The following is a 13,343-nucleotide window of genomic DNA, read 5'->3' as shown; positions in this document are numbered from 1 at the left end:
TCACGCTCCACTCCCAACCCACTCCCTTGAGAACTTTGCCACCTCTTCTCTTCTGCTTTCAGAACGTCAGTTGCCTCAGAAAGTAAAATGGCACCAGATCCTGGACTCACTCACCACTCTTGGATCTAGTCTCTTCAAACTGCTAAAGTTTTGTTTTATTTATTTATTTATTTTAATTTATTTATTTTTGTTACAGATGTTTCTGTTTTTTCCACCATTGACACCCTCCTCCTAACACCCCCCCCCCAGCATTGTTGTCTATGTCCATGGGTTATGCTTATATGCATATAGTACGTTCTTTGATTTATCTTTTCCTTCCCCCTCACCCCCCTCCTCTAAAGTTTGTCAGTCTGCTAAAGTTTTAATGCTCCAAAAAAGGTATTCTCCACAATGTCTACCTCAGACATGATCCCTTGAAGACAACAGAATAGAAAGATCCTCCTGTAGAACAGAACCAGAAACTGACAGATTAACTGACCAAGGGAAAAATTATCCAACAGGATTCGAGATTTCAATGGACCATAGAGACCACTGTATTTCCCATTTTCCCCTTTCCTGAGTAGGAGTTTTACCAACATTCTGTATCTTATCTATCCACCATTGCTTATTAGGAGTATTGAAGTAGATAACTTTTCTTTAAATATTGGTTGCCGGAGCATGAGGATCCACGCCCTTAATGGGAAGTACCCCACATCATCAGAACTTCTGGATTCTGGACCTGAGCTCATTGCAGTAACTGGATGAGATTTTGGATCATTTCTTTTAGGCAGGGATGAGTGTATTCCTCATATGAAAAGAAGGGGCAGACACTGTTGCCCCTATCTATTAGAAATATTCTGATATTTCTGTGGGGAGGGGAGGAGGGCTGGCAATGAGCCTAGCTAAAAAATTCATTTCATTAGATCCCGTAGGGTTATGGGTGGCCATGAGATACAGTTCTAGACATATAGTGAAGATTTCTAGGAAAACATTTTTTAAAAAATATAGAGATACCCCTTCCATTTCTCCCCTTTCTTTTCCTCCTAGCATACCAACATGAGGTTGGAGATGGATCCTCATGACAAAAATGAAGGTCAATATGATGTGGAAAATATGAAGATGGAATCTATAAGCTAGGAATGCTGAACAGAAAGAAGGAGTCTGGGTCATTTTTGACATCTTGAAGCTGCCACAGCAGTCCTAGACTGGCTACATCTGGACTTACTGGTATGTCTGAAAAACCCCAATTTGGTTTTCTGTTACATGTAGCTAAACATTTTCTTAGCTAATACATAAACTATCATAAGTAATCTTCTAACTAGTCTTCCTGCTTGGAGGCTCTATCAGTTGGATAGCAACATGACTGGTATGTTAGAGATATAAGAGCTGTCAGGAAGCAATATATCAACTCCTATAGCATTTCTTGCCAATTCAACAGTGATAACAAATTATATGATTAAGAAACATGCTTTTTAAAGATAAAAATAGAAAGTAGAAAGGAAACAAGAATACTTCTAAAGTCCCATTTTAACATTTTGCTATAGTTATGTTTCATCTTATTTTTTTGTTTTTTGTTTTTTGGTATGTGCCCCTAGCGGGAACCAAACCCGGGACTCTGGTCCATAGGCTGATGCTCCAATCACTGAGCCAAACCGGCCAGGGCTCATCTTATTTTACTCAAAGATTTTTTTCTATTGTAACATCACTATATATTCATATTTAACTTAACATATCATAAGCAGCCTTCCATGTTAACACAGCCTTTTAAACAAATAGCTGTTTAAAAGACAGCTATTCCAAATAAATATAAACAAATTTTACTTAACTGGTTCCTTGTCATTGAACTTATCAATTCACTTAAAAAAAAAATCAGTTAGCCCTGGCCAGTTTGGCTCAGCAGTTAGAGCATTAGCCTGCGGTCCGGAGAGACCCGGGTTCGGTTCCCGCTAAGGGCACGTACTTCAGTTGCAGTTTGTCCCCGGCCCTGGTTAGTCGTGCGGGTGGCAGCCACTCGATGTGTCCCTTTCACGTCGATGTTTCTCTCTCTCTCTCTCCCTCCTGCTCTATCTGAACAAAGAATGGAAAAATGTCCTCGGATGAGAATTAAAAAAAAAAAAAATCATTTATTCACTGAGTATCTAATACAATGAAGTCAGTAGATTAAATATTGTAAGTACTATACATGAATAAGTGGATCCTCTGAATGCTCTTCAAAAATGCAAAAGGTATAAATATATACTTGCAACATATATAGCTTATGCATGTGTATACTTTCTATATGTGGCCCTAAGCCATTTAATTCTTTTAAAATATGCTTATAGGATTGAAATATTCTAATTTCCTTTACTTATATTCCTTTTATTGCTTTCTGTTTTCCTTGTCTGCCAGATTTGCCTTAGCATTACTTATCAGTTCAGTAGAGTAATCCCAAAGAACAACTTATTAATGTAAAAGCCAAGCCTACATACTTGGAATTTCAAGTGACTCAAGACCTTCCTTTTTTATGTTCGTTAACAGAGTACATGCTATAAAGTACAAGTATCGAAATCTGTTGTTTCTGTTTTCATAATTATTAGTAATAGTTATTTCCCCAACATCCTTCTGGTGGAAAGATAATCATTTCTGGTTACTGCACCAAGAAGGAAACAGTGACTAATGTGACTCAGAGAGCACAATGAAAGACCTGAGATTTGAAAAGAGAGGCCTTGGCTCTTAGCAATGCTGTACTGAGATTACATGGAGAATGCAGCCAAGTTGCATAAATGGCAAACTGACAATTCCTTATCTATGAGTGCTAAGTCCACGCTATAATGTTTTCTGACTCTGTATAAGAACAATTTACTCTTTAACGCAAAAGAAGTTCATATGTGCACGTATCTAATATATCCAAAGTAAAGGAAAAGTCCAACTTATTATCTAGGCAATGGAATGACTTGCTTTTAAACATATAAAATCTAATATTGAAAATTGTGTCTTGATGCTGTTACTATTGGGCCAACTCTGGGAACTTATCTAAAGGAAGATTTCCTGTTTCCTGGAGAGGGAGGTCTGTACTTCAGGGATTCTAGAGCAAAAAAGATTTTGGCTAAATTTTTTCACCTCAAGTGGGTTTTAAATATGGTGTTTATGGGAGAAGATTGGAAAATGCCACCAGAGAATATATCAGAACAACAAAAGGTAGAGAATTTAATCAGCATGAATTAAAGGTGAATTAATAAAATGCTCAGAGGTGAGTTGGTTTAGAGCCTGACATGAACATGTCAGGCTTTGATAAATGTAAACTTCAGATTCATGTTTTCATAAAGTGATAGAGTATTCTCTTTGCAGACCATCCTGAGTTTTTAAAACATTTGTTAGTTATAACCTCTTTTTTCTTGAAACCCACTTCTCTCTGCCTTTGATGAGGCAACAAGGTGTCTCGGTCCAGAAAAGGTGAGGGTACAAGGCCTAGTGGAAAATGAAACATAAAATATGAGTAGGATGAGTTCTAAAATGCTTATACCAGATCACAAACTAAAGATGCTTCTTGACCTATGATGGGGTTACATCCTGATAAACCCAACCCATCATACACTGAAAAATTAAGTCAAAAGCACTTAATACACCTAACCTACCAAACATCATAGCTTATCCTGGACTACCGTAAATGTGCTCAGAACACTTATATTAGCCTACATGATATTAGCAAAATCATCTTGCTGTTGCTGCCCAGCACCATGAGAGAGTATTGTACCATATGTCACTAGCCTGGGAAAAGATCAAAATTCAGTGTACTGTTGCCACTGAATGCATAAATGTAAACTTCATGTTTTCATAATTTTTGCATTTGATTGTTCATGTTTTCATGCTTTTGCATTTGATTGTTCATAGAGTTGAATAATCATAAGTCAAACCATCATAAAATGGGACCTTCTGTATTGTTTTTGTGTGTTTTTTTAAAATGTATCTTTATTGTTGAAAGTATTATAGATGTCCCTGTTTGTGTTATTTTTAAAATACTTTTTCTGACTTTTTTAGAGAGGAAGGGAGAGGGGGAGAGAAACATCCATTGGCTACCTCCCACATGCTCCATACTGGGGACCTGCGCCCTGACCAGGAATGGAACTGGTGACCTTTTGGTACGTGGGACAACCAACACCAACAAGCCACACCAGCCAGGGTTGTATTCTGTTTATCTAAGATTCGCATTTGTAAACTGCCTAGTTATCTGTTGGACTATTCTTATCTTCACAGAACAGCTAAGTGTGCTCTTTAATCCCGCTTGTTTGTTGAGTAATTCCCACCACATATAAGCAAAGTGCTGTCTGATCCAACTGGTTTTGGTTCTATATGAAATGATTCTCTTAGAGAATCCCCATACTTTCCCATACCATTCATTCAGTTGATTCAGCACATGTATATGGGTGTGTATGTGCTGGACACTAGTTACGCAATGATGACTAAGATAGTCCCTACTCTCTGTCATTTTCTTATAGTGAAGTCTATGAACTCAGTACCCAGGGTCACTTGGGAAAGTCTGCTACAGATTCCCCCGCCCTACCCTAGACCTCCTGAGTCAAAATCTGAGAGGGCATGACCTGGCTGATGTGGCTTAGTTGGTTAGAGCATTGTCCTGTGCACTGAAAAGTCATGGGTTCAATTCCGGTCGGGGCACATACCTGGGTTGTGGGTTCGATCCCTAGCTCAGGTCAGGGCATGTGCAGGAGGCAACTGATCAATGTTTCTTTCTCACTCTCTCACTCTCTCTCTTTTTCTCCCTTCCCCTCTCTCTAAAATCAATGAACATGTCCTCAGGTAAGGACTAAAAAAATCTGAGAGGGCAGGGGATTCTGCACTTTGAAGATGTTCCCTAGGTACTGCTGCTTTAAGAGCTCATGGTTTTTTTAAACCCTTAGGGGTTTAGGGGTGGGGTGGGAGGGAAAGGAGACTTGGAGGGTGGCCAAACAGGAAAACAAATAAATACACTATAGTGTGGTAAGTGTTATAATAGAGGCATACATGCAAGGTGCTAAGAATTATATGTAATAGAGAGGAGGAATTAAGCCTAACTCTATATTGTCAGAGGAGAGAATTATACAGCAGATTTCTTGAAGTATCTAGGATTATTATTCCTCAGAATGTTAAGAAACTCAGTGTTTCTACTGGGAGTACACCTACATTTAATAGGAGGAAAATTTTTTTCTTTTTCAAAAAGTAAACTCCCAAAGTTTTCAAGATAATCTTGAAAATATTGTGCAGAGATTATCTGAGTTAACAGCATTTCTAATTTACATGGATTTATCCTAAGGATATAATTAGAGTTATATGCAAAAGTTTGGTTATAAAGCTGTTCCCTGCAGCAAATAATTTGTGTCCAAGTGCTCATTTTGATCAAGTCCCAAACTCAGTTCTCTGTGAGACAGTTTCCCTGTCCCCACTTCTTATAATGTCATGAGACATTTGGGGCTATAAATACTTCCCATATTTTGCTGCTTAGGCTCGGCAAAGCCAAACTCCGTAGTAAAAACTTTTTCCAGTGACAAAAATAGAATCAGGGAATTTAATTTATCATTAGCCCAGACTAGCCACACTGGGAAGGATTATGTACATAGCATACATGGTAATTCTGGCAAACTGGACATCCCAGCCATTCACTGAGGAGAGATGTGACTCCCATCTGCCTTTCATCTCTGACTCCTCCACTAGGCAGATAGCTCCTAGACCACTGATTTTCAGCCTGACCTGTTTGAAAATCTGTTTCAAGTCTACATATTTCTGCAGCAGAGGCAAACTGTAATCCCTTTAAACCTAAGCTAATTTACAGTTACCATTACCCAACTTTGTCAGTGAAGACCCCATTCAGGAAAGCTAAGAAATCACTTTGAGGCTAAATAAGTAAAATAGTTGTTATGTGTTCTATAGGCCTAGAGAAAGAAAAATAGCCAACTCCAAGACAAGCATATTAAAATATAAAATACAAAAATGGCACAGACATATACAGTTGGCCCTTGTTTAGCGTGGTTAATGAGTTCCAGCCTCTGCCCTGATGAATTTCCGTGAAGTAGGATTCTTTATTTATACTATATGTCTGTACCATTTTTGTGATGACTGTATACAAGTTTCTAGAAACCTAAATCTGGTTTTAAAACAAAAACCTATAGTATTAATTAGAGTTCCCATTATTTTTACTTCTTACCTACAAATTTTAAAGAAGCAGCTGTCTTTTCTTTTCAAATGCAAAACAGATGGAAATTTACTCCACCAGGAAAATCTATAGTCAGCAAATGAACATATTTGCAACATTATTTGCTGTATTATTTTTACTTCTATCACCTGCCTGAGACTATGTATTTTATGTTTCACTTTCTAAAGAGTTAGCTGCATTGGAAATCAAGGATCTGAATTCCTTTTTCTCAAGGATCAGTGTGTTTACCAAGGTAACCTTTGGTTTGTTTTGAAGTTTTACCAAGTCACCACAAAAGCAACATTTCTTTGGTTAAAAATAATGCTCTATTGACATGAAATCAACATGACCACAGGAGAAATGGAAACCGAAACTTTATTTTATTTTACTCAGACTTCAAAGTTAAAAGCCTGGAAATTTCAGCAGCATCAACAAAACCCTTGGTGCAGAACTTTTGCTGCAAATAAAGGGGCTAATTACATAGATAAGTGACCCAGAAAAGGACTTTTAATTGACAATCATTTTTATTCTTTCCTCTATTTTATTGAACACCTGTTAAAAGTAGTTAATGGGCATGCAATGGTAAGCAGACAGACATGATCTCTGCCTTCATATAGCATATGGAAGAAGACAGATATTATTCAAATAATCATTCAAATCAACATATAATTGCAAACTTTAGTGTTTTGAAGAGGAACAGGATACGTGACTGACCTATATAGGCTGGGAAAGTCAGGGAAATCTTTCTTGCTGAACTTTTGGCTGAGCTCTGACAGTAAGCATTAGCTAGGGCAGAGGGAGATGGGTGGGGTCAGTTAACAGTAGTCAAGAGATGGAAACAGCAATTACGAAGCCAGAATTGTAAAGATGTGGCATGCAAAGGAAAGCCAGTGTGTCTCGAAAATAGAAAGTGAGATGGAGGGTGACTGGAGATGATTTGGGGATGTAGATTATCAAGCCTAATAAAGGATTCTGAAGAAAAATAGACAGTCATTGAAGTGTTTTAATCCTCACCCAAGAACATTTTTCCATTTTTGTTCAGATAGAGTGGGCGGGAGAGAGAGAGAGAGCAACATTGATGTGAAAGGGACACATCATGTTGCTGTCTCCTACATGATCCCAACCAGGGCCAGGGACGAATCGCAATCGAGGTACATGCCCTTGACCGGAATCGAACCCGAGACTCATTGGTCTGTGGACCGATGCTCTAACTGCTGAGCCAAACTGGCCAGGGCAAAGGTCACTTTAAAAGGGAACTTTCAGTAACAGATTAGATAATTCAGGCTAACAATTTTACCATGAAAATCCACAGAAGTTAGACAAAATATTTAAAAAATCACTCCAAGAGTTAATATTGATACTGTTGTAATTTAACCCAGTTGTTAAATTTTTAACTGAAAAGGAACAAAGAACGGCCAAATAGTATATGTCATTTATGCAACTTTGCCAGGAAGCTGCAGTTTAGATGCATGCCCAATAAAGTCTGGATGAAATAGGGAAAGTAAGTGCTTGTCAGTCACACCTGGAAACAGGTCACTGGCCAGATTAGGCATGGCCACTGCATGCATGGAAAGATTTGGGATGCTTAATCTCCTAAACAAAGTAGTTAGCTCTCTTGGCCTGTTTGGGACTTGTTGCAGGGGGCTGCTCTCCTAGATCCCCTGCATTCACCCGTGGGCCATGTGGACCCCACACACAATGTAGGAATGGACTGCAACTAGACTAATGCTAAACTGGACCCAGCTCCACCATGGAATGGAAACTGGACACTGGCTTTGCTTCTAGCCCTACTGAATCCCCAGCTGCATATCTTCCAGGACTGGATTAAGGGAAATGGGACTTTGCAAACCCAAAGATGTAATTCCATGAAAATTAAGCTTTCTACCACATCTCATCCTCACATGGGGACCTCCAGAATTGCTTATTCCAGTGGTACCCCAAGAACCTCACTCCCACTATCAACAGAGAAAGACCACCTATGTATTTCTGCCATAACAACATGACAATGAAGAAGTAAGGTAACAAGATCTGAGAGAAAAAAACACAGAGAGGGGAGTAAAACATTTAAAGCTGCTTTTCCCAAAGAGATGGGTGGGAAACTGAACAGAAAATTTTTTTCCCCTTTATTGATTTTTAGAGAGAGAGGGAGGGAGAGAGAGGGGGAAAAAGACAAAAACATTGATGAGAGACATCAATTAGCCACCTCCTGCATGCCTTCCCCACTGGGGATTTGGCCCACAACCTGGGCATGTACCTTGACCAGGAATTGAACCGGCTACCCCTTGGTGCATGAGTCAGTGTTCAACCACTGAGCCATACCAGCCGGGCTGAACAGAACTTTTGACAGACTAATAGCTATAGGCATATAAAATTTAAGTTTGAAGGAGGTCAAGGGGACTAACTCCAGGCTTTGGGTTGGGACCCAAAGGACTACATTGGGAGTAAGGGTAAACCAGAAATAGGTCAGCCCTCCCAGCTTCAAATCCTCGTCCTCCAGTTGGATTAAGGTGACCTAAGATTGCCAGTAGCCTTAACTTCTTGCCAGAAACAAATGTAAATTCTCCTTGAAGAAAGATGACATTATTCTAAACCTTAAACTATTTTTACAATTATCCAAATGCAATATATGGTACTTAACTAAAAATAACCAGGTAAGCATTCACAAACTGGTGGGACATGTCAAATGACACAGAAGCCAGATTAAAGGTCTTCCTACTGTCAAATATAGGGCAATTGGAAAGATAAATTTATTATAACATATTGAATGAAAAAGAATCCCTGAATCAATAAAAATACTCAAAAAAGAGGGAGGGTGCAAGAGTGGAGGGAATTCTTCTACAGAGGAATGCCATCTAATAAATATAGATGCAACGACAGAATTAGAAAATCATCATTTTCATAACCACCAAAATAATAATTGGTAAGGAAAGAATTATTAGTGGATATTAACATCCACCACTGGGTGACAGATTGGAAACTAGGATATTCACATAGTTTCCAAGTATCTCCTTATACATTACTCTTTAATAACAAAAGCAGAGGTAATCTGACCAGCAAAAGATCTGATACATACCACTTTAACTGAGTGTTCAAACTTAAAATTACCACTGACATTATATACCTTCAGATACGATTAATAGAGGAGAACAAACCATCATCAGTGTAATATTATTGTCAAAATATATATATTTTAAAACTCAGCGAGCATCTGCTGAACTCCAATTATGAGTAAGGCATGTGTTAGGAGCTATAGAAAGTAAGATCTTAAGATAGCATTATAAACTGGTTAGTGAGACAAGCCATCCATGGAATTTATATTACAAAAGTTATTTTGTTTGCCACGACTAAAACAACGATATTTCGATCAGTTTTTTTTCAGCCGCGCCTCCCCATGCCTGCGCGGTAAGTGGAAGGTCGTCTCTGTGACCCGCTGGGCCATTGGAGCCGCTGTCGCCAAACTGCCAGTGGCTGCCCGCTCCGCCTGTTCGCGCCCGTCCTGTGGGCCACGTCTGGCGTGGTGGTGGGTGCGCTGCGGCCCCTGGACAGCCCGCGCTGCCGCCGCCTCGGAGCCGCTGGTGCTAAATGTGAAGCGGCCCTTCCTCTGCCCGGAGTCGCTGAGCGGCCAGGCCACGAGCCGGCCTCTGGTCGCCGTAGTGGGCCTCAGTGTCCCTGCTTCTGTTCGTTATTCCCACACAGATGTCAAAGTGCCTGACTGCTCTGATCGCCGTGCTGAAGTGTTAGTACAAAGTCTTCAAAGGAGAGCAGCGAGGCTAGAAAGGGTTTCTCCTGCTTGGTAACCGCAACAGCTACGGTGGCCGTCGCATATACTGCCAAGAATGTCGTCTCCAGCATGAGCGCCTCTGTGGACGTGTTGGCCATGTCGAAAATCGAAATCAAGTTATCTGACGTCCCAGAAGACAAGAACATGGCTTTCTTGTGGAGAGGCAAACCCGTTTGTGCGTCACAGAACCGAGAAGGAAGTTGACCAGGAAGCCGCAGTGGACGTGTCCCAGCTGAGGGACCCACAGCATGATTTAGAACGAGTGAAGGAACCTGAGGGGGTCATCCTGATAGGTGTTTGCACACATCTTGGCAGTGTACCCATTGCAAATGCAGGAGATTTGGGTGGTTATTACTGCCCTTGCCATGGGTCCCACTATGACGCACCTGGCAGAATCTGGAAGGGGCGTGCACCTCTCAACATTGAGGTTCCCTCCTATGAGTTCACCAGTGACGATGTAGTGGTTGTTGGCTAGGACCTGGACTCGAGTTGTAGGCTCTTTCTGTCTTCATGTCACCTCAGCAGATTATCTGAGAGCAGGTCTTCTGTACTTCAAATTGTTGATTTGCAGTATTTAAGATTTGCTGACAGTGTATTTGCTAATGTTAATGTGAAGTAAATTGAATCTAATGTTGAATACTTTCAGGCATTCACCTAATAAAGCCACTGTTAAATGTTGTGGACTGGAAGACTTGAAAGGCACAGTGTCTTTGACAGTTACTTCTAATTAAAAGTCGCTGGCTGGTGTACAAGAAAAAAAAAATTTTTTTCAAATGCGTACCTGGTCATCCATGATTTTAGCACTCTTCTGTATAAACAATTATCAATAGAAATAGTTATCACACTGAAAGCAGTGCTTTAATAAAGACAGAATTTGATTTGGAAATCTTTGCTGTTCCCCACTGAGCTGTGTGTCAATTCAATTCAATAGAGGTTCTATTATGCCCTGGGATCTGGATGGGCATAGATCTTCACAGAACCTAGCTAAAGACAAATCCTTCCTGGAACATGTATGTTTTTAAACCATTAGTAGCCATTTTATTTTTGTGTATGGGTTTTGAATCTTTCCTTAAGAGTTTTAGACTGGGATAGAGAACATGAGGTCATTTAAGCACCCAACTGATAAAAAGAGGGATGCCTTCTGAACAACAGAATGAAGAAAATAGTTGATAGAATTTCAGTCATTCCTAAGAATGTGTGGGATGGTTGAGGGAGTTAGTTGTGAAGTTGTTGGTTTGTTTTTTTCTTGGAGAGAAGAGAATTGGTTAGTTACTTGTTGGTAAATTAGTTAAGGAGAAAGAAAGGAATAAAAAGAGAAGAACATTACAGAAATTTTGTCATAATTTACCATAGCTACTTGGGCCCTGGTTGGGGAAAGGGAATAGGAAACAAGTTCTAGAACATAAATATTTACTGCAACTCCAAGCATGAGAGAATAATCAGACAAGTCCAAATAGTGGGACATTCTATACTCTTTAAAAAATATCAGTGTCGCGAGAGAAAAATAAGCCAAAAAAGCAGCAGAACTATTCTACATTAAAAAGGAAACAAATGGCTATGCCAGATGTTTATGTAGACACTGGACATTAAAGAATGCTATAAAGAATATTATTTAGCCCTGGCCGGTTTGGCTCAGTGGCTGGAGTGTTGGCCTGCGGTACAGAGAGACCCGGGTTCGGTTTCCGCTAAGGGCAAGTACCTCGGTTGCAGTTTGTCCCCAGCCCTGGTTGGTCATGCGAGTGGCAGCCACTCGATGTGTCCCTTCACATCGATGTTTCTCTCTCTCTCTCCCTCCCGCTCTATCTGAACAAAAAATGGAAAAATGTCCTCGGGTGAGGATTAAAAAAAAAAAAGAATATTATTTAGACAATTGGGGAAATTTGAATACATACTAAATATTAAATATAGTATCAATGTTAAATTTCTTGAGAGTGATAAGAGAGGTATTGTGATCATGTAGGAGAATGTCTCTGTTCTTAAGGGATAGAGGTACATGTTGAAATATTTAGGGGCATCATAGTATCTGCAGAATACTTTCAAATGGTTCAGAAAAAATATGTATACATATATGCAGCCCTCACTTTGTGTGGAAATATAAGACTATGTAAATCAAAACTGTGCAAAATGAGTTTTTCTTTTTTGTTAGTCCTCACCTGAGGATATTTTTCCATTGACTTTTAGATAGAGTGAAAGAGAGAGAGGGAGGGGGAGAGAGAGAAAAAAACATCAGTGTGAGAGAAACATATCAACTGGTTGCTTCCCACATGACCCTGACTAGGGATTGAACCTACAACCCAGCTATGTGTCCTTGCCTGGGAATTGAACCCCACTACTCTTCAGTTTGCTGGCTGATACTCTGACCACTTAGCAAAACCAGCCAGGGAAAAACTGTGCAAAATGATTTTAATAACCAGTGGAAAAAATTACCAGTGTTCCATGACCTTTAAACATTTTTGTCAAAACATTATGAACTCTCTTATGGTTAGCTAGAAATGAAGGACACTGAAAAACTAGTAAAATGATTTTTAATTTAGTACACTATAATTTAAAACACTAGAAAGATTGAGGATTAAAGTATTTTCTTTGTAAAAAATTTAAAGGATAGTTTGAACAATTCTTCTGATTGTAAAACTAGTTATATGGCTTAAGCATCTTCGCTATGCCTTTGCAAATTGTCATACTCTTTTCTAAATTTGAATCATCTTGCATCTCTTATCATTTGCACTTATGTCATGAAATATTTCCAGAATTTCCTTTAATGTGAAGTTTTTATCAATGTCATTTCTTCCAAGACATCTTCATCCTTTTCATACAATCACTTTCCTCATTAACCTTGATAAGTTCGCTTTCATTAAGTTCCTCTGGCTTCATGGCTAGAGTGTTTCTAGTGGTGGCAGAGTCAATACTCCCACTATCTCTTCTATAACTCCATTTATTCTAATTTGATTAGAATTTCTAATTTCCCTTTCAGTGCTATCACTTTTAATTTTTCCCCTGCACCTTCATCTTTTTTTTTGGCCAAATTCCTCTTTCAAAATCCATTTTTATAAAATGTCATGTAAATTTATCACTGGGAGACAAGGAGGCAACATAATTGCATGCTTTGCTGTCTGTGCATGAACTGAGTAACAGATGCACAGTGACCCATCACTGACAGATTTGGAAAGAAGCATTGTGATTGGTCACTGTCACTGATCATGATGGGCATCTGTTAATTATGTGGAGCTTTGAAGACTGAAGTTCTGGCAGTGAAGTTTGTACTTTATGTGATTACAATTAGTATATCATGGTAATTAAAATTTGAATCATGCCATTGTGTAACTGTGTGTGTTTGTGTGTATATGTAGATATACATATATCTAGAATATATGTGTGAATCTAGATAGAGGGTATATAATAGTTGTATTCTTGCAACTTTTC

The 13,343-nt window shown here is 39.2% G+C and overlaps 1 pseudogene; it reads left to right on the top strand.

The window, feature by feature from the left end:
• The first annotated feature begins 9,447 nt into the window (after positions 1–9,447).
• Positions 9,448–10,398, top strand: LOC118617668 (annotated as a pseudogene).
• The last annotated feature ends 2,945 nt before the right edge of the window (positions 10,399–13,343 follow it).

Source organism: Molossus molossus, unplaced genomic scaffold, assembly GCF_014108415.1.
Source record: "Molossus molossus isolate mMolMol1 unplaced genomic scaffold, mMolMol1.p scaffold_m16_p_5, whole genome shotgun sequence".
In the NCBI taxonomy this organism is placed as follows: domain Eukaryota; kingdom Metazoa; phylum Chordata; class Mammalia; order Chiroptera; family Molossidae; genus Molossus; species Molossus molossus.
Note: the sequence above shows the minus strand (reverse complement) of the source record. Positions and strands in the feature narration are given on the sequence as shown.